The sequence below is a fragment of the Ixodes scapularis genome, unplaced genomic scaffold (assembly GCF_016920785.2).
Source record: "Ixodes scapularis isolate PalLabHiFi unplaced genomic scaffold, ASM1692078v2 PGA_scaffold0__279_contigs__length_252992795, whole genome shotgun sequence".
Taxonomy (NCBI): domain Eukaryota; kingdom Metazoa; phylum Arthropoda; class Arachnida; order Ixodida; family Ixodidae; genus Ixodes; species Ixodes scapularis.
The window spans coordinates 233,984,588-234,003,505 of NW_024609835.1; positions in this window are offsets into that span (position 1 = coordinate 233,984,588).

Genomic DNA, 18,918 nt, shown 5'->3' on the forward strand with positions numbered 1-18,918 from the left:
CCAATCAAACAGCAAAAACGACACAACGTCATGACGTGCTCTCCGCAGTTGATAGGACCAGCATGTGTTCGCCGTCTTTCTATGCCTACTCCTCTGCCGGCTCACCTATCGAACGTAGAGAGCGCACCATGACGTTGCACTTTTTGTACTGTTTGATTGGCCGTTGGGCTCATAACATCGCCCGCGCTCGGACCTATAGGATGAAACGAAATATAGCGCAACGAGCGCAGGAAAGTGCAGCTCAATACTTGGTTTCAGCTTAGCTCCAAGCGCGGCCGATATTATGAGTCAAAGGGCCAATCAAAAAGCAAAAAAGACACAACGTCATGACGTGCTCTCCGCAGTTGATAGGACCAGCATGTGTTCGCCGTCTTTCTATGCCTACTCCTCTGCCGGCTCACCTATCGAACGTAGAGAGCACACCATGACGTTGCACTTTTTGTACTGTTTGATTGGCCGTTGGGCTCATAACATCGCCCGCGCTCGTACCTATAGAATGAAACAAAGTATAGCGCAGCGAATGCAGGAAAGTGCAGCTCAATACTTGGTTTCAGCTTAGCTCCAAGCGCGGCCGATATTATGAGTCAAAGGACCAATCAAATAGCAAAAAAGACACAACGTCATGGCGTGCTCTCCGCAGTTGATAGGACTAGCATGTGTTCGCCGTCTTTCTACGCGTACTCCTCTGCCGGCTCACCTATCGAACGTAGAGAGCACACCATGACGTTGCACTTTTTGTACTGTTTGATTGGCTGTTGGGCTCATAACATCGCCCGCGCTCGTACCTATAGAATGAAACGAAGTATAGCGCAGCGAACGGAGGAAATTGCAGCTCAATACTTGGTTTCAGCTTAGCTCCAAGCGCGGCCGATATTATGAGTCAAAGGACCAATCAAATAGCAAAAAAGACACAACGTCATGGCGTGCTCTCCGCAGTTGATAGGACTAGCATGTGTTCGCCGTCTTTCTACGCGTACTCCTCTGCCGGCTCACCTATCGAACGTAGAGAGCACGACATGACGTTGCACTTTTTGTACTGTTTGATTGGCCGTTCGGGTCATAACATCGCCCGTGCTCGGACCTATAGGATAAAACGAAGTATAGCGCAACGAGCGCAGGAAAGTGCAGCTCAAAACTTGGTTTGAGCCATGGTTTTAGCTTAGCTCCAAGCGCGGCCAATATAATGAGTCAAAGGGCCAATCAAACGGCAAAAAGGACACAACGTCATGATGTGCTCTCCGCAGTTGATAGGACCAGCATGTGTTCGCCGTCTTTCTATGCCTACTCCTCTGCCGGCTCACCTATCGAACGTAGAGAGCACACCATGACGTTGCACTTTTTGTACTGTTTGATTGGCTGTTGGGCTCATAACATCGCCCGCGCTCGTACCTATAGAATGAAACAAAGTATAGCGCAGCGAATGCAGGAAAGTGCAGCTCAATACTTGGTTTCAGCTTAGCTCCAAGCGCGGCCGATATTATGAGTCAAAGGACCAATCAAACAGCAAAAAAGATACAACGTCATGACGTGCTCTCCGCAGTTGATAGGACCAGCATGTGTTCGCCGTCTTTCTATGCCTACTCCTCTGCCGGCTCACCTATCGAACGTAGAGAGCACACCATGAAGTTGCACTTTTTGTACTGTTTGATTGGCCGTTGGGCTCATAACATCGCCCGCGCTCGTACCTATAGAATGAAACGAAGTATAGCGCAGCGAACGGAGGAAATTGCAGCTCAATACTTGGTTTCAGCTTAGCTCCAAGCGCGGCCGATAGTATGAGTCAAAGGGCCAATCAAACAGCAAAAAAGATACGACGTCATGGCGTGCTCTCCGCAGTTGATAGGACCTGCATGTGTTCGCCGTCTTTCTATGCCTACTCCTCTGCCGGCTCAAATATCGAACGTAGAGAGCACACCATGACGTTGCACTTTTTGTACTGTTTGATTGGCCGTTGGGCTCATAACATCGCCCGCGCTCGTACCTATAGAATGAAACGAAGTATAGCGCAGCGAACGCAGGAAAGTGCAGCTCAATACTTGGTTTCAGCTTAGCTCCAAGCGCGGCCGATATTATGAGTCAAAGGGCCAATCAAACAGCAAAAAAGATACGACGTCATGGCGTGCTCTCCGCAGTTGATAGGACCAGCATGCGTTCGCCGTCTTTCTATGCCTACTCCTCTGCCGGCTCACCTATCGAACGTAGAGAGCACACCATGACGTTGCACTTTTTGTACTGTTTGATTGGCCGTTGGGCTCATAACATCGCCCGCGCTCGTACCTATAGAATGAAACGAAGTATAGCGCAGCGAACGCAGGAAAGTGCAGCTCAATACTTGGTTTCAGCTTAGCTCCAAGCGCGGCCAATATTATGAGTCAAAGGGCCAATCAAAAAGCAAAAAAGACACAACGTCATGGCGTGCTCTCCGCAGTTGATAGGACCTGCATGTGTTCGCCGTCTTTCTATGCCTACTCCTCTGCCGGCTCACCTATCGAACGTAGAGAGCACACCATGACGTTGCACTTTTTGTACTGTTTGATTGGCCGTTGGGCTCATAACATCGCCCGCGCTCGGACCTATAGGATGAAACGAAATATAGCGCAACGAGCGCAGGAAAGTGCAGCTCAATACTTGGTTTCAGCTTAGCTCCAAGCGCGGCCGATATTATGAGTCAAAGGGCCAATCAAACAGCAAAAACGACACAACGTCATGACGTGCTCTCCGCTGTTGATAGGACAAGCATGTGTTCGCCGTCTTTCTATGCCTACTCCTCTGCCGGCTCACCTATCGAACGTAGAGAGCGCATCATGACGTTGCACTTTTTGTACTGTTTGATTGGCCGTTGGGCTCATAACATCGCCCGCGCTCGGACCTATAGGATGAAACGAAATATAGCGCAACGAGCGCAGGAAAGTGCAGCTCAATACTTGGTTTCAGCTTAGCTCCAAGCGCGGCCGATAGTATGAGTCAAAGGGCCAATCAAACAGCAAAAACGACACAACGTCATGACGTGCTCTCCGCAGTTGATAGGACCAGCATGTGTTCGCCGTCTTTCTATGCCTACTCCTCTGCCGGCTCACCTATCGAACGTAGAGAGCACACCATGAAGTTGCACTTTTTGTACTGTTTGATTGGCCGTTGGGCTCATAACATCGCCCGCGCTCGTACCTATAGAATGAAACGAAGTATAGCGCAGCGAACGGAGGAAATTGCAGCTCAATACTTGGTTTCAGCTTAGCTCCAAGCGCGGCCGATAGTATGAGTCGAAGGGCCAATCAAACAGCAAAAACGACACAACGTCATGACGTGCTCTCCGCAGTTGATAGGACCAGCATGTGTTCGCCGTCTTTCTATGCCTACTCCTCTGCCGGCTCAAATATCGAACGTAGAGAGCACACCATGACGTTGCACTTTTTGTACTGTTTGATTGGCCGTTGGGCTCATAACATCGCCCGCGCTCGTACCTATAGAATGAAACGAAGTATAGCGCAGCGAACGCAGGAAAGTGCAGCTCAATACTTGGTTTCAGCTTAGCTCCAAGCGCGGCCGATATTATGAGTCAAAGGGCCAATCAAACAGCAAAAAAGATACGACGTCATGGCGTGCTCTCCGCAGTTGATAGGACCAGCATGTGTTCGCCGTCTTTCTATGCCTACTCCTCTGCCGGCTCACCTATCGAACGTAGAGAGCACACCATGACGTTGCACTTTTTGTACTGTTTGATTGGCCGTTGGGCTCATAACATCGCCCGCGCTCGGACCTATAGGATGAAACAAAGTATAGCGCAGCGAATGCAGGAAAGTGCAGCTCAATACTTGGTTTCAGCTTAGCTCCAAGCGCGGCCAATATTATGAGTCAAAGGGCCAATCAAAAAGCAAAAAAGACACAACGTCATGGCGTGCTCTCCGCAGTTGATAGGACCTGCATGTGTTCGCCGTCTTTCTATGCCTACTCCTCTGCCGGCTCACCTATCGAACGTAGAGAGCACACCATGACGTTGCACTTTTTGTACTGTTTGATTGGCCGTTGGGCTCATAACATCGCCCGCGCTCGGACCTATAGGATGAAACGAAATATAGCGCAACGAGCGCAGGAAAGTGCAGCTCAATACTTGGTTTCAGCTTAGCTCCAAGCGCGGCCGATATTATGAGTCAAAGGGCCAATCAAACAGCAAAAACGACACAACGTCATGACGTGCTCTCCGCAGTTGATAGGACAAGCATGTGTTCGCCGTCTTTCTATGCCTACTCCTCTGCCGGCTCACCTATCGAACGTAGAGAGCGCATCATGACGTTGCACTTTTTGTACTGTTTGATTGGCCGTTGGGCTCATAACATCGCCCGCGCTCGGACCTATAGGATGAAACGAAATATAGCGCAACGAGCGCAGGAAAGTGCAGCTCAATACTTGGTTTCAGCTTAGCTCCAAGCGCGGCCGATATTATGAGTCAAAGGGCCAATCAAACAGCAAAAACGACACAACGTCATGACGTGCTCTCCGCAGTTGATAGGACCAGCATGTGTTCGCCGTCTTTCTATGCCTACTCCTCTGCCGGCTCACCTATCGAACGTAGAGAGCGCACCATGACGTTGCACTTTTTGTACTGTTTGATTGGCCGTTGGGCTCATAACATCGCCCGCGCTCGGACCTATAGGATGAAACGAAATATAGCGCAACGAGCGCAGGAAAGTGCAGCTCAATACTTGGTTTCAGCTTAGCTCCAAGCGCGGCCGATACTATGAGTCAAAGGGCCAATCAAACAGCAAAAACGACACAACGTCATGACGTGCTCTCCGCAGTTGATAGGACCAGCATGTGTTCGCCGTCTTTCTATGCCTACTTCTCTGCCGGCTCACCTATCGAACGTAGAGAGCGCACCATGACGTTGCACTTTTTGTACTGTTTGATTGGCCGTTGGGCTCATAACATCGCCCGCGCTCGGACCTATAGGATGAAACGAAATATAGCGCAACGAGCGCAGGAAAGTGCAGCTCAATACTTGGTTTCAGCTTAGCTCCAAGCGCGGCCGATATTATGAGTCAAAGGGCCAATCAAACAGCAAAAACGACACAACGTCATGACGTGCTCTCCGCAGTTGATAGGACCAGCATGTGTTCGCCGTCTTTCTATGCCTACTCCTCTGCCGGCTCACCTATCGAACGTAGAGAGCACACCATGACGTTGCACTTTTTGTACTGTTTGATTGGCCGTTGGGCTCATAACATCGCCCGCGCTCGGACCTATAGGATGAAACGAAATATAGCGCAACGAGCGCAGGAAAGTGCAGCTCAATACTTGGTTTGAGCTTAGCTCCAAGCGCGGCCGATATTATGAGTCAAAGGGCCAATCAAAAAGCAAAAAAGACACAACGTCATGGCATGCTCTCCGCAGTTGATAGGACCAGCATGTGTTCGCCGTCTTTCTATGCCTGCTCCTCTGCCGGCTCACCTATCGAACGTAGAGAGCGCACCATGACGTTGCACTTTTTGTACTGTTTGATTGGCTGTTGGGCTCATAACATCGCCCGCGCTCGTACCTATAGAATGAAACAAAGTATAGCGCAGCGAATGCAGGAAAGTGCAGCTCAATACTTGGTTTCAGCTTAGCTCCAAGCGCGGCCGATATTATGAGTCAAAGGACCAATCAAATAGCAAAAAAGACACAACGTCATGGCGTGCTCTCCGCAGTTGATAGGACTAGCATGTGTTCGCCGTCTTTCTACGCGTACTCCTCTGCCGGCTCACCTATCGAACGTAGAGAGCACGACATGACGTTGCACTTTTTGTACTGTTTGATTGGCCGTTCGGGTCATAACATCGCCCGTGCTCGGACCTATAGGATAATACGAAGTATAGCGCAACGAGCGGAGGAAAGTGCAGCTCAAAACTTGGTTTGAGCCATGGTTTTAGCTTAGCTCCAAGCGCGGCCAATATAATGAGTCAAAGGGCCAATCAAACGGCAAAAAGGACACAACGTCATGATGTGCTCTCCGCAGTTGATAGGACCAGCATGTGTTCGCCGTCTTTCTATGCCTACTTCTCTGCCGGCTCACCTATCGAACGTAGAGAGCGCACCATGACGTTGCACTTTTTGTACTGTTTGATTGGCCGTTGGGCTCATAACATCGCCCGCGCTCGTACCTATAGAATGAAACGAAGTATAGCGCAGCGAACGGAGGAAATTGCAGCTCAATACTTGGTTTCAGCTTAGCTCCAAGCGCGGCCGATATTATGAGTCAAAGGGCCAATCAAACAGCAAAAACGACACAACGTCATGACGTGCTCTCCGCAGTTGATAGGACCAGCATGTGTTCGCCGTCTTTCTATGCCTACTCCTCTGCCGGCTCAAATATCGAACGTAGAGAGCACACCATGACGTTGCACTTTTTGTACTGTTTGATTGGCCGTTGGGCTCATAACATCGCCCGCGCTCGTACCTATAGAATGAAACGAAGTATAGCGCAGCGAACGCAGGAAAGTGCAGCTCAATACTTGGTTTCAGCTTAGCTCCAAGCGCGGCCGATATTATGAGTCAAAGGGCCAATCAAACAGCAAAAAAGATACGACGTCATGGCGTGCTCTCCGCAGTTGATAGGACCAGCATGTGTTCGCCGTCTTTCTATGCCTACTCCTCTGCCGGCTCACCTATCGAACGTAGAGAGCACACCATGACGTTGCACTTTTTGTACTGTTTGATTGGCCGTTGGGCTCATAACATCGCCCGCGCTCGGACCTATAGAATGAAACAAAGTATAGCGCAGCGAATGCAGGAAAGTGCAGCTCAATACTTGGTTTCAGCTTAGCTCCAAGCGCGGCCGATATTGTGAGTCAAAGGACCAATCAAATAGCAAAAAAGACACAACGTCATGGCGTGCTCTCCGCAGTTGATAGGACTAGCATGTGTTCGCCGTCTTTCTACGCGTACTCCTCTGCCGGCTCACCTATCGAACGTAGAGAGCACGACATGACGTTGCACTTTTTGTACTGTTTGATTGGCCGTTCGGGTCATAACATCGCCCGTGCTCGGACCTATAGGATAAAACGAAGTATAGCGCAACGAGCGCAGGAAAGTGCAGCTCAAAACTTGGTTTGAGCCATGGTTTTAGCTTAGCTCCAAGCGCGGCCAATATAATGAGTCAAAGGGCCAATCAAACGGCAAAAAGGACACAACGTCATGATGTGCTCTCCGCAGTTGATAGGACCAGCATGTGTTCGCCGTCTTTCTATGCCTACTCCTCTGCCGGCTCACCTATCGAACGTAGAGAGCACACCATGACGTTGCACTTTTTGTACTGTTTGATTGGCTGTTGGGCTCATAACATCGCCCGCGCTCGTACCTATAGAATGAAACAAAGTATAGCGCAGCGAATGCAGGAAAGTGCAGCTCAATACTTGGTTTCAGCTTAGCTCCTAGCGCGGCCGATATTATGAGTCAAAGGACCAATCAAACAGCAAAAAAGATACAACGTCATGACGTGCTCTCCGCAGTTGATAGGACCAGCATGTGTTCGCCGTCTTTCTATGCCTACTCCTCTGCCGGCTCACCTATCGAACGTAGAGAGCACACCATGAAGTTGCACTTTTTGTACTGTTTGATTGGCCGTTGGGCTCATAACATCGCCCGCGCTCGTACCTATAGAATGAAACGAAGTATAGCGCAGCGAACGGAGGAAATTGCAGCTCAATACTTGGTTTCAGCTTAGCTCCAAGCGCGGCCGATATTATGAGTCAAAGGGCCAATCAAACAGCAAAAACGACACAACGTCATGACGTGCTCTCCGCAGTTGATAGGACCAGCATGTGTTCGCCGTCTTTCTATGCCTACTCCTCTGCCGGCTCAAATATCGAACGTAGAGAGCACACCATGACGTTGCACTTTTTGTACTGTTTGATTGGCCGTTGGGCTCATAACATCGCCCGCGCTCGTACCTATAGAATGAAACGAAGTATAGCGCAGCGAACGCAGGAAAGTGCAGCTCAATACTTGGTTTCAGCTTAGCTCCAAGCGCGGCCGATATTATGAGTCAAAGGGCCAATCAAACAGCAAAAAAGATACGACGTCATGGCGTGCTCTCCGCAGTTGATAGGACCAGCATGTGTTCGCCGTCTTTCTATGCCTACTCCTCTGCCGGCTCACCTATCGAACGTAGAGAGCACACCATGACGTTGCACTTTTTGTACTGTTTGATTGGCCGTTGGGCTCATAACATCGCCCGCGCTCGGACCTATAGGATGAAACGAAATATAGCGCAACGAGCGCAGGAAAGTGCAGCTCAAAACTTGGTTTCAGCTTAGCTCCAAGCGCGGCCGATATTATGAGTCAAAGGGCCAATCAAACAGCAAAAAAGATACGACGTCATGGCGTGCTCTCCGCAGTTGATAGGACCAGCATGTGTTCGCCGTCTTTCTATGCCTACTCCTCTGCCGGCTCACCTATCGAACGTAGAGAGCACACCATGACGTTGCACTTTTTGTACTGTTTGATTGGCTGTTGGGCTCATAACATCGCCCGCGCTTGTACCTATTGAATGAAACAAACTATAGCGCAGCGAATGCAGGAAAGTGCAGCTCGATACTTGGTTTCAGCTTAGCTCCAAGCGCGGCCGATATTATGAGTCAAAGGACCAATCAAACAGCAAAAAAGACACAACGTCATGGCGTGCTCTCCGCAGTTGATAGGACCAGCATGTGTTCGCCGTATTTCTATGCCTACTTCTCTGCCGGCTCACCTATCGAACGTAGAGAGCACACCATGACGTTGCACTTTTTGTACTGTTTGATTGGCTGTTGGGCTCATAAGATCGCCCGCGCTCGTACCTATAGAATGAAACAAAGTATAGCGCAGCGAATACAGGAAAGTGCAGCTCAATACATGCTTTCAGCTTAGCTCCAAGCGCGGCCGATATTATGAGTCAAAGGGCCAATCAAACAGCAAAAAAGACACAACGTCATGGCGTGCTCTCCGCAGTTGATAGGACCAGCATGTTTTTCCCGTCTTTCTACGCGTACTCCTATGCCGGCTCACCTATCGAACATAGAGAGCACGACTTGACGTTGCACTTTTTGTACTGTTTGATTGGCCGTTCGGCTCATAACATCGCCCGCGCTCGGACCTATAGGATGAAACGAAATATAGCGCAACGAGCGCAGGAAAGTGCAGCTCAATACTTGGTTTCAGCTTAGCTCCAAGCGCGGCCGATATTATGAGTCAGAGGGCCAATCAAAAAGAAAAAAAGACACAACGTCATGGCGTGTTCTCCGCAGTTGATAGGACCAGCATGTGTTCGCCGTCTTTCTATGTCTACTCCTTTGCCGGCTCACCTATTGAACGTAGAGAGCACGACATGATGTTGCACTTTTTGTACTGTTTGATTGGCCGTTGGGCTCATAACATCGCCCGCGCTCGTACCTATAGAATGCAACAAAGTATAGCGCAACGAATGCAGGAAAGTGCAGCTCAATACTTGGTTTCAGCTTAGCTCCAAGCGCGGCCGATATTATGAGTCAAAGGACCAATCAAACAGCAAAAAAGACACAACGTCATGGCGCGCTCTCCGCAGATGATAGGACTAGCATGTGTTCGCCGTCTTTCTACGCGTACTCCTCTGCCGGCTCACCTATCGAACGTAGAGAGCACGACATGACTTTGCACTTTTTGTACTGTTTGATTGGCCGTTGGGCTCATAACATCGCCCGCGCACGGACCTATAGGATAAAACGAAGTATAGCGCAACGAGCGCAGGAAAGTGCAGCTCAATACTTGGTTTCAGCTTAGCTCCAACGCGGCCGATATTATGAGTCAAAGGGCCAATCAAACAGCAAAAACGACACAACGTCATGACGTGCTCTCCGCAGTTGATAGGACCAGCATTTGTTCGCCGTCTTTCTATGCCTACTCCTCTGCCGGCTCACCTATCGAACGTAGAGAGCACACCATGACGTTGCACTTTTTGTACTGTTTGATTGGCCGTTGGGCTCATAACATCGCCCGCGCTCGTACCTATAGAATGAAACAAAGTATAGCGCAGCGAATGCAGGAAAGTGCAGCTCAATACTTGGTTTTAGCTTAGCTCCAAGCACGGCCGATATTATGAGTCAAGGGGCCCATCAAAGAGCAAAAAAGACAACGTCATGGCGTGCTCTCCGCAGTTGTAAGGACCAGCATGTGTTCGCCGTCTTTCTACACGTACTCCTTTGCCGGCTCACCTATTGAACGTAGAGAGCACACCATGACGTTGCACTTTTTGTACTGTTTGATTGGCTGTTGGGCTCATAACATCGCCCGCGCTCGTACCTATAGAATGCAACAAAGTATAGCGCAACGAATGCAGGAAAGTGCAGCTCAATACTTGGTTTCAGCTTAGCTCCAAGCGCGGCCGATATTATGAGTCAAAGGACCAATCAAACAGCAAAAAAGACACAACGTCATGGCGCGCTCTCCGCAGATGATAGGACTAGCATGTGTTCGCCGTCTTTCTACGCGTACTCCTCTGCCGGCTCACCTATCGAACGTAGAGAGCACGACATGACTTTGCACTTTTTGTACTGTTTGATTGGCCGTTGGGCTCATAACATCGCCCGCGCACGGACCTATAGGATAAAACGAAGTATAGCGCAACGAGCGCAGGAAAGTGCAGCTCAATACTTGGTTTCAGCTTAGCTCCAACGCGGCCGATATTATGAGTCAAAGGGCCAATCAAACAGCAAAAACGACACAACGTCATGACGTGCTCTCCGCAGTTGATAGGACCAGCATGTCTTTGCCGTCTTTCTATGCCTACTCCTCTGCCGGCTCACCTTTCGAACGTAGAGAGCACACCATGACGTTGCACTTTTTGTACTGTTTGATTGGCTGTTGGGCTCATAACATCGCCCGCGCTCGGACCTATAGGATGAAACGAAGTATTGCGCAACGAGCGCAGGAAAGTGCAGCTCAATACTTGGTTTTAGCTTAGCTCCAAGCGCGGCCGATATTATGAGTCAAGGGGCCCATCAAAGAGCAAAAAAGACAACGTCATGGCGTGTTCTCCGCAGTTGTAAGGACCAGCATGTGTTCGCCGTCTTTCTACACGTACTCCTTTGCCGGCTCACCTATTGAACGTAGAGAGCACGACATGATGTTGCACTTTTTGTACTGTTTGATTGGCCGTTGGGCTCATAACATCGCCCGCGCTCGTACCTATAGAATGCAACAAAGTATAGCGCAACGAATGCAGGAAAGTGCAGCTCAATACTTGGTTTCAGCTTAGCTCCAAGCGCGGCCGATATTATGAGTCAAAGGACCAATCAAACAGCAAAAAAGACACAACGTCATGGCGCGCTCTCCGCAGATGATAGGACTAGCATGTGTTCGCCGTCTTTCTACGCGTACTCCTCTGCCGGCTCACCTATCGAACGTAGAGAGCACGACATGACTTTGCACTTTTTGTACTGTTTGATTGGCCGTTGGGCTCATAACATCGCCCGCGCACGGACCTATAGGATAAAACGAAGTATAGCGCAACGAGCGCAGGAAAGTGCAGCTCAATACTTGGTTTCAGCTTAGCTCCAACGCGGCCGATATTATGAGTCAAAGGGCCAATCAAACAGCAAAAACGACACAACGTCATGACGTGCTCTCCGCAGTTGATAGGACCAGCATGTCTTTGCCGTCTTTCTATGCCTACTCCTCTGCCGGCTCACCTTTCGAACGTAGAGAGCACACCATGACGTTGCACTTTTTGTACTGTTTGATTGGCCGTTGGGCTCATAACATCGCCCGCGCTCGGACCTATAGGATGAAACGAAGTATAGCGCAACGAGCGCAGGAAAGTGCAGCTCAATACTTGGTTTTAGCTTAGCTCCAAGCGCGGCCGATATTATGAGTCAAGGGGCCCATCAAAGAGCAAAAAAGACAACGTCATGGCGTGCTCTCCGCAGTTGTAAGGACCAGCATGTGTTCGCCGTCTTTCTACACGTACTCCTTTGCCGGCTCACCTATTGAACGTAGAGAGCACACCATGACGTTGCACTTTTTGTACTGTTTGATTGGCTGTTGGGCTCATAACATCGCCCGCGCTCGTACCTATAGAATGCAACAAAGTATAGCGCAACGAATGCAGGAAAGTGCAGCTCAATACTTGGTTTCAGCTTAGCTCCAAGCGCGGCCGATATTATGAGTCAAAGGACCAATCAAACAGCAAAAAAGACACAACGTCATGGCGCGCTCTCCGCAGATGATAGGACTAGCATGTGTTCGCCGTCTTTCTACGCGTACTCCTCTGCCGGCTCACCTATCGAACGTAGAGAGCACGACATGACTTTGCACTTTTTGTACTGTTTTATGGGCTGTTGGGCTCATAACATCGCCCGCGCTCGTACCTATAGAATGAAACAAAGTATAGCGCAGCGAATACAAAAAAGTGCAGCTCAATACATGGTTTCAGCTTAGCTCCAAGCGCGGCCGATATTATGAGTCAAAGGGCCAATCAAACAGCAAAAAAGACACAACGTCATGGCGTGCTCTCCGCAGTTGATAGGACCAGAATATGTTCGCCGTCTTTCTATGCCTACTCCTCTGCCGGCTCACCTGTCGAACGTAGAGAGCACACCATGGCATTGCACTTTTTGTACTGTTTGATTGGCCGTTGGGCTCATAACATCGCCCGCGCTCGTACCTATAGAATGAAAGAAAGTATAGCGCAGCGAATGCAGGAAAGTACAGCTCAATACTTGGTTTCAGCTTAGCTCCAAGCGCGGCCGATATTATGAGTCAAAGGGCCAATCAAACAGCAAAAAAGATACAACGTCATGGCATGCTCTCCGCAGTTGATAGGACCAGCATGTGTTCGCCGTCTTTCTATGCCTACTCCTCTGCCGGCTCACCTATCGAACGTAGAGAGCACACCATGACGTTGCACTTTTTGTACTGTTTGATGGGCTGTTGGGCTCATAACATCGCCGGCGCTCGTACCTATAGAATGAAACAAAGTATAGGGCAGCGAATACAAAAAAGTGCAGCTCAATACTTGGTTTCAGCTTAGCTCCAAGCGCGGCCAATATTATGAGTCAAAGGGCCAATCTAACACCAAAAAAGACACAACGTCATGGCGTGCTCTCCGCAGTTGATAGGACCAGCATGCGTTCCCCGTCTTTCTACGCGTACTCCTCTGCCGGCTCACCTATCGAACATAGAGAGCACGACATAACGTTGCACTTATTGTACTGTTTGATTGGCCGTTCGGCTCATAACATCGCCCGCGCTCGGACCTATAGGATAAAACGAAGTATAGCGCAACGAGCGCAGGAAAGTGCAGCTCAAAACTTGGTTTCAGCTTAGCTCCAAGCGCGGCCAATATTATGAGTCAAAGGGCCAATCAAACAGCAAAAAAGATACAACGTCATGGCGTGCTCTCCGCAGTTGATAGGACCAGCATGTGTTCGCCGTCTTTCTATGCCTACTCCTGTGCCGGCTCACCTATCGAACGTAGAGAGCACACCATGACGTTGCACTTTTTGTACTGTTTGATTGGCTGTTGGGCTCATAACATCGCCCGCGCTCGTACCTATAGAATGAAACAAACTATAGCGCAGCGAATGCAGGAAAGTGCAGCTCGATACTTGGTTTCAGCTTAGCTCCAAGCGCGGCCGATATTATGAGTCAAAGGACCAATCAAACAGCAAAAAAGACACAACGTCATGGCGCGCTCTCCGCAGTTGATAGTACCAGCATGTGTTCGCCGTCTTTCTATGCCTACTTCTCTGCCGGCTCACCTATCGAACGTAGAGAGCACACCATGACGTTGCACTTTTTGTACTGTTTGACTGGCTGTTGGGCTCATAACATCGCCCGCGCTCGGACCTATAGGATGAAACAAAGTATAGCGCAGCGAATGCAGGAAAGTGCAGCTCAAAACTTGGTTTCAGCTTAGCTCCAAGCGCGGCCAATATTATGAGTCAAAGGGCCAATCAAACAGCAAAAAAGATACAACGTCATGGCGTGCTCTCCGCAGTTGATGGGACCAGCATGTGTTCGCCGTCTTTCTATGCCTACTCCTCTGCCGGCTCACCTATCGAACGTAGAGAGCACACCATGACGTTGCACTTTTTGTACTGTTTGATTGGCCGTTGGGCTCATAACATCGCCCGCGCTCGGACCTATGGGATAAAACGAAGTATAGCGCAACGAGCGCAGGAAAGTGCAGCTCAATACTTGGTTTCAGCTTAGCTCCAAGCGCGGCCAATATTATGAGTCAAAGGGCCAATCAAACAGCAAAAAAGATACAACGTCATGGCGTGCTCTCCGCAGTTGATGGGACCAGCATGTGTTCGCCGTCTTTCTATGCCTACTCCTCTGCCTGCTCACCTATCGAACGTAGAGAGCACACCATGACGTTGCACTTTTTGTACTGTTTGATTGGCCGTTGGGCTCATAACATCGCCCGCGCTCGGACCTATGGGATAAAACGAAGTATAGCGCAACGAGCGCAGGAAAGTGCAGCTCAATACTTGGTTTCAGCTTAGCTCCAAGCGCGGCCGATATTATGAGTCAAAGGGCCAATCAAACAGCAAAAACGACACAACGTCATGACGTGCTCTCCGCAGTTGATAGGACCAGCATGTGTTCGCCGTCTTTCTATGCCTACTCCTCTGCCGGCTCACCTATCGAACGTAGAGAGCACACCATGACGTTGCACTTTTTGTACTGTTTGATTAACTGTTGGCCTCATAACATCGCCCGCGCTCGTACCTATAGAATGAAACAAAGTATAGCGCAGCGAATGCAGGAAAGTGCAGCTCAATACTTGGTTTCAGCTTAGCTCCAAGCGCGGCCGATATTATGAGTCAAAGGACCAATCAAACAGCAAAAAAGACACAACGTCATGGCGTGCTCTCCGCAGTTGATAGGACCAGAATATGTTCCCCGTCTTTCTATGCCTACTCCTCTGCCGGCTCACCTGTCGAACGTAGAGAGCACACCATGGCATTGCACTTTTTGTACTGTTTGATTGGCCGTTGGGCTCATAACATCGCCCGCGCTCGTACCTATAGAATGAAAGAAAGTATAGCGCAGCGAATGCAGGAAAGTACAGCTCAATACTTGGTTTCAGCTTAGCTCCAAGCGCGGCCGATATTATGAGTCAAAGGGCCAATCAAACAGCAAAAAAGATACAACGTCATGGCATGCTCTCCGCAGTTGATAGGACCAGCATGTGTTCGCCGTCTTTCTATGCCTACTCCTCTGCCGGCTCACCTATCGAACGTAGAGAGCACACCATGACGTTGCACTTTTTGTACTGTTTGATGGGCTGTTGGGCTCATAACATCGCCCGCGCTCGTACCTATAGAATGAAACAAAGTATAGCGCAGCGAATACAAAAAAGTGCAGCTCAATACATGGTTTCAGCTTTGCTCCAAGCGCGGCCAATATTATGAGTCAAAGGGCCAATCAAACAGCAAAAAAGATACAACGTCATGGCGTGCTCTCCGCAGTTGATAGGACGAGCATGTGTTCGCCGTCTTTCTATGCCTACTCCTATGCCGGCTCACCTATCGAACATAGAGAGCACACCATGACGTTGCACTTTTTGTACTGTTTGATTGGCTGTTGGGCTCATAACATCGCCCGCGCTCGTACCTATAGAATGAAACAAAGTATAGCGCAGCGAATACAAAAAAGTGCAGCTCAATACATGGTTTCAGCTTAGCTCCAAGCGCGGCCAATATTATGAGTCAAAGGGCCAATCAAACAGCAAAAAAGATACAACGTCATGGCGTGCTCTCCGCAGTTGATAGGACGAGCATGTGTTCGCCGTCTTTCTATGCCTACTCCTATGCCGGCTCACCTATCGAACGTAGAGAGCACACCATGACGTTGCACTTTTTGTACTGTTTGATGGGCTGTTGGGCTCATAACATCGCCCGCGCTCGTACCTATAGAATGAAACAAAGTATAGCGCAGCGAATACAAAAAAGTGCAGCTCAATACATGGTTTCAGCTTAGCTCCAAGCGCGGCCAATATTATGAGTCAAAGGGCCAATCAAACAGCAAAAAAGATACAACGTCATGGCGTGCTCTCCGCAGTTGATAGGACCAGCATGTGTTCGCCGTCTTTCTATGCCTACTCCTATGCCGGCTCACCTATCGAACGTAGAGAGCACACCATGACGTTGCACTTTTTGTACTGTTTGATTGGCTGTTGGGCTCATAACATCGCCCGCGCTCGTTCCTATAGAATGAAACAAACTATAGCGCAGCGAATGCAGGAAAGTGCAGCTCGATACTTGGTTTCAGCTTAGCTCCAAGCGCGGCCGATATTATGAGTCAAAGGACCAATCAAACAGCAAAAAAGACACAACGTCATGGCGTGCTCTCCGCAGTTGATAGTACCAGCATGTGTTCGCCGTCTTTCTATGCCTACTTCTCTGCCGGCTCACCTATCGAACGTAGAGAGCACACCATGACGTTGCACTTTTTGTACTGTTTGACTGGCTGTTGGGCTCATAAGATCGCCCGCGCTCGTACCTATAGAATGAAACAAAGTATAGCGCAGCGAATACAGGAAAGTGCAGCTCAATACATGGTTTCAGCTTTGCTCCAAGCGCGGCCGATATTATGAGTCAAAGGGCCAATCAAACAGCAAAAAAGACACAACGTCATGGCGTGCTCTCCGCAGTTGATAGGACGAGCATGTGTTCGCCGTCTTTCTACGCGTACTCCTCTGCCGGCTCACCTATCGAACATAGAGAGCACGACTTGACGTTGCACTTTTTGTACTGCTTGATTGGCCGTTCGGCTCATAACATCGCCCGCGCTCGGACCTATAGGATGAAACGAAGTATAGCGCAGCGAACGCAGGAAGGTGCAGCTCAATACTTGGTTTCAGCTTAGCTCCTAGCGCGGCCAATATTATGAGTCAAAGGGCCAATCAAACAGCAAAAAAGATACAACGTCATGGCGTGCTCTCCGCAGTTGATGGGACCAGCATGTGTTCGACGTCTTTCTATGCCTACTCCTCTGCCTGCTCACCTATCGAACGTAGAGAGCACACCATGACGTTGCACTTTTTGTACTGTTTGATTGGCCGTTGGGCTCATAACATCGCCCGCGCTCGGACCTATGGGATAAAACGAAGTATAGCGCAACGAGCGCAGGAAAGTGCAGCTCAATACTTGGTTTCAGCTTAGCTCCAAGCGCGGCCGATATTATGAGTCAAAGGGCCAATCAAACTGCAAAAACGACACAACGTCATGACGTGCTCTCCGCAGTTGATAGGACCAGCATGTGTTCGCCGTCTTTCTATGCCTACTCCTCTGCCGGCTCACCTATCGAACGTAGAGAGCACACCATGACGTTGCACTTTTTGTACTGTTTGATTAACTGTTGGCCTCATAACATCGCCCGCGCTCGTACCTATAGAATGAAACAAAGTATAGCGCAGCGAATGCAGGAAAGTGCAGCTCAATACTTGGTTTCAGCTTAGCTCCAAGCGCGGCCGATATTATGAGTCAAAGGACCAATCAAACAGCAAAAAAGACACAACGTCATGGCGTGCTCTCCGCAGTTGATAGCGTACTCCTCTGCCGGCTCACCTATCGAACATAGAGAGCACGACATAACGTTGCAGTTTTTGTACTGTTTGATTGGCCGTTCGGCTCATAACATCGCCCGCGCTCGGACCTATAGGATAAAACGAAGTATAGCGCAACGAGCACAGGAAAGTGCAGCTCAATACTTGGTTTCAGCCATGGTTTTAATTTAGCTCCAAGCGCGGCCAATATTATGAGTCAAAGGGCCAATCAAACAGCAAAAAAGATACAACGTCATGGCGTGCTCTCCGCAGTTGATAGGACCAGCATGTGTTCGCCGTCTTTCTATGCCTACTCCTCTGCCGGCTCACCTATCGAACGTAGAGAGCACACCATGACGTTGCATTTTTTGTACTGTTTGATTGGCCGTTGGGCTCATAACATCGCCCGCGCTCGGACCTATTGGATGAAACGAAATATAGCGCAACGAGCGCAGGAAAGTGCAGCTCAATACTTGGTTTCAGCTTAGCTCCAAGCGCGGCCGATAATATGAGTCAAAGGGCCAATCAAAAAGCAAAAAAGACACAACGTCACGGCGTGCTCTCCGCAGTTGATAGGACCAGCATGTGTTTGCCGTCTTTCTATGCCTACTCCTCTGCCGGCTCACCTATCGAACGTAGAGAGCACACCATGACGTTGCACTTTTTGTACTGTTTGATTGGCCGGTGGGCTCATAACATCGCCCGCGCTCGTACCTATAGAATGAAACAAAGTATAGCGCAGTGAATGCAGAAAAGTGCAGCTCAATACTTGGTTTCAGCTTAGCTCCAAGCGCGGCCGATATTATGAGTCAAAGGGCCAATCAAACAGCAAAAAAGACACAACGTCATGGCGTGCTCTCCGCAGTTGATAGGACCAGCATGTGTTCGCCGTCTTTCTATGCCTACTCCTCTGCCGGCTCACCTATCGAACGTAGAGAGCACGACATGACGTTGTGCTTTTTGTACTGTTTGATTGGCCGTTCGGCTCATAACATCGCCCGCGCTCGGACCTATAGGATGAAACGAAGTATAGCGCAGCGAACGCAGGAAGGTGCAGCTCAATACTTGGTTTCAGCTTAGCTCCAAGCGCGGCCGATATTATGAGTCAAAGGGCCAATCAAACAGCAAAAAAGACACAACGTCATGGCGTGCTCTCCGCAGTCGATAGGACCAGCATGTGTTCGCCGTCTTTCTATGCCTACTCCTCTGCCGGCTCACCTATCGAACGTAGAGAGCACACCATGACATTGCACTTTTTGTACTGTTCGATTGGCCGTTGGGCTCATAACATCGCCCGCGCTCGTACCTATAGAATGAAAGAAAGTATAGCGCAGCGAATGCAGGAAAGTGCAGCTCAATACCTGGTTTCAGCT